We start from the raw sequence: 3893 nt of genomic DNA, 5'->3' as shown, positions 1-3893 counted from the left end.
GAAGAGTGCAAGGCCCAGCTAGGGGCCCCTGTTGCCGCGTTGAAGGAGTCCGAGAAGGGTCCCTCTGGTAACGCTTGTTTCCATTGCAAAGAATACGGGTACCAGGTAGTATGCGACATATATGCAAATCTAACAATAGATGTTGCAGGTGGCCCCAGAGTGAATCCAGAGGCCGTGGCGGTGAATGCGGCACGTGATGATCGACAGTGAAATGCTGGCGAGCGCGTGCTGACGCGAGTCAGGCAGGAGAAAAATGATCGCCAAGATGCCAATATCCGGCTAGGCGTGGAACTGAAAGATGTCCGAGCCCAGCTTGCGGACTCCGTGAAGGAGAATAAACGACTTCGGCGCGACATTTTTAGTAAGTGCTTGAATGAACTTTTAAAGGAGTTCGGCGAAGAAGCCGGCTAACAGGGTTATGTCTATAGGTATGCTGACGGGTCATCCCGCGGAGGAGATGCCCGAGTCTTCGGGTGATCTTCTACCAGAGCTCTCACAACTGCACGAACAAGTTCGGCGGGTGATGCAGGGTATTGCCCAAGCCTTGTGGCCATCCGCGTCCCCGCCCGGAGGCATAGGGGAGCTTATAGAGAAGCTCAAGGGAGCATAGCGGCGCTTCCGATTATGGAAGATATCCGCCTGCCGACAAGGTGCAAGGGAGGCCTGGGCTATGGTGAAGACGCGCTATACCAAAGCGGACCCAAACCACATGGCCAAGGTCGGACCTTTGGGGCCTGATGGGAAAGAGATCCCCGTCAGTTTAGTGTATGGTCAAGTAGAATTAGCCGCAAAGTATTCCCAACAGGATTGTAGGCTAGAAAGCCTGTTGGATGGTATAGAAGAAGAGTTGAATCAGTCTTAGCGATTGTGTAATTCAAGTGGCATATGTAATGTCCCTAGCCGGATTGTAAATCATTTGTCATGGCGGACCTTTTCGCTTCGATCTCTGGACCCGACAGTCCGGAGTGCATCTGAATACCCTCTTGGTTATGTAAAAACCGGGGTATGCATGGAGACCAGGCGTAGGGGTCATAATTGCTTGAACAGACAAGTACCCAACTAGTTATGTTATATTACATGGGTAGTAAGACACATCTTCCAGGGAGAATAGTTCCGTTAAGGGTTCCTTTCCCTGGGTACAGATGCCCTAATGTGCATGTCAGAACTGTGAAAAGAGGCGCAGGATATAAACATATGGGGGCATGTTTCAAATTAGATAAAAGTCATCTTTTATTCACCGACCGAATATTCCCTTAAGAATTCTAGCTTTCGGCTTCACCCAGTCTGAGGTACACATCCGACTGACCCGGCAGTAACAATCGCAGAGGTGCTCACCTTATGCCCTCGCCGAACTAACGGGAACGTAGGGCATAAATACAAGAGCCAGGCAACCCAGCTTGGCCAAAACTTAAGTCATATTGATGCATATAATGGCGAAAAAAGGTACATGCGGAAGAATAACACATGTGTGGGGCATAAAGCCCGAAAAAATAATTAGATCAAGCTTCTGTATAAGAAGCCCCCAGGTATAATGAGCGCGGCTAGCGCGTCAAGATTGTGTAATCAAGACACAAGTATAGCCTTTAAGGGCCTTGAAGATAGTAAAGAGGGAGAAAGAGAGAAAAGACAGATATGCAAAAAATTGACGAAGGTAAGGAGACGAACATAGAGTCCAGCGCTAGGCGTAGAATCTTCGGAGTCTGGCTGCATTCCATGGGTTTGGCTCGAGTCGATTATCCGATGCGTCCCGCAGGCGGTACGCTCCACCGGTCAGAACCTGGTCAATAATGAAGGGATCCTCCCATTTGGGCTTGAGCTTGTTCTTTTTCTTCTCCGGCAGGCGTAGAACTAGTTCGCCAACATTATAGGTTTTGGCCCGTACTTCTCTGCTTTGATACCTTCGAGCCTGTTGCTGATAGAATGCGGAACAGGCCTTTGCCACGTCGCGCTCCTCCTCTAGGGCATCCAAACTATCCCGCCGATCGAGCTAGGCCTCTTTTTCTTCATACATGCGCACTCGAGGTGAGTCATGAATTATGTCGCAAGGCAGGACCGCCTCTGCGCCGTACACCATAAAGAACGGTGTGTATCCGGTAGTGCAATTTGGCGTGGTCCGCAGCCCACATAGTATGGAGTTGAGCTCCTCTACCCAGTGCGTGTTTGACTCCTTTAAGGACCGCACTAATCTGGGTTTAATGCCGGTCATGATAAGACCATTCGCTTGCTCGACTTGACCGTTAGTTTGCGGGTGATAGACAGAAGCATAATCGAGCTTGATGCCCATGTTGCTGCACCAAAGTTTCACCTCGTCGGCTGTAAAGTTCGTGCCGTTATCAATGATGATGCTGTGGGGGACGCCATAACGGTGTACGACCCCGGATATGAAGTCTATCACCGGTTCGGATTCAGCCGTTTTGACAGGTTTGGCTTCTATCCATTTGGTGAATTTATCCACCATGACCAGTAAGTATTTTTTCTTATGGGTTCCCCCTTTAAGGGGTCCGACCATATCAAGCCCCCAGACCGCAAACGGCCAAGTAATAGGGATTGTTTGGAGAGCAGTAGGCGACATATGGCTTTGGTTTGCAAAGAGCTGGCAACCGACGCAATGCTGGACCAGATGCTGCACATCTGCCCGGGCCGTTGGCCAATAGAAACATGTACGGAAGGCATTGCTTACAAGGGCCCGGGCTGCGGCGTGATGGCCGCTGAGTCCGGCATGGATTTCTGCCAAAATCTTCCGCCCTTCCTATTCGGAGATGCACCTTTGAAGGACTTCGGTAGTGCTTTTCTTATAAAGCTCTCCCTCGTGGACCTTGTAGGCTTTAGATCGCTGCGCTATGCAGCGTGCCTCATTTTGGTCCTTGGGTAGTTCCTGCCTAGTTAGGTAGGCCAGGAATGGTTCTGTCCACAGGGCGATGACGGCCATTATTACGTGGGCTGAAGGTGTTATTTCGATGGTAGAGCCTCCGATTGTGTCAGAGTGTTCGGTATCTGGGGTTGTGGCCGGGTTCGGACTATTGTTGCTGGTGTCCCCTTCCCACACCACGGATGGTTTAAACAGTTTTTCCAGGAAGATGTTAGGTGGGACAGGGTCGCGTTTAGCGCCGATACGGGCGAGGATGTCCGCCGCCTGGTTGTTTTCCCGAGCCACATGGTGGAATTCAAGCCCCTCGAACCGAGCTGACATTTTGAGGACGGCGTTGCGATATGCCGCCATTTTCGGATCCTTGGCATTGAAGTCTCCATTTATTTGGGATATTGCGAGGTTCGAGTCCCCACGCACCTCCAGGCATTGAATGCCCATGGAAACTGCCATCCAGAGACCGTGTAATAGGGCCTCGTATTCGGCTGCGTTATTGGAGTCTGTATATAGTATTTGGAGTACGTATTGCACTGTATCTCCGGTGGGGACGTTAGGACGACGCCAGCCCCCAGACCGGCCATCATTTTAGAGCCGTCGAAGTGCATGATCCAATTGGAGTATGCGCCGTACTCTTTAGGGAGTTCGGCTTCTGTCCAATCGGCTACGAAATCGGCCAGTACTTGCGACTTAATGGCTCGCCGTGGTTTATATGTTATGTCGAACGGGAGGAGCTCGATAGCCCATTTGGCAATCCGGCTCATGGTGTCGCGATTGTTTATTATGTCATTGAGTGGTACTTCGAAGGCCGCCGTAATTGAACACTCTTGAAAGTTGTGTCGTAATTTCCAGGATGCCATGAATACGCGTTATCTTTTGATAATGTGGGTACCGTGATTTGCATGGAGTGATGACGGTGGACACATAATATACCGGCTTTTGAAGTGGGAATTTGCGTCCGTCCATCTCTCGTTCGACGATGAGCACTAAGCTTACAACTTGGTGAGTTGCCGCTATATACAATAGCATT

The sequence above is a fragment of the Triticum aestivum genome, chromosome 1A (assembly GCF_018294505.1).
Source record: "Triticum aestivum cultivar Chinese Spring chromosome 1A, IWGSC CS RefSeq v2.1, whole genome shotgun sequence".
Taxonomy (NCBI): domain Eukaryota; kingdom Viridiplantae; phylum Streptophyta; class Magnoliopsida; order Poales; family Poaceae; genus Triticum; species Triticum aestivum.
This window is presented reverse-complemented; position numbering follows the sequence as displayed.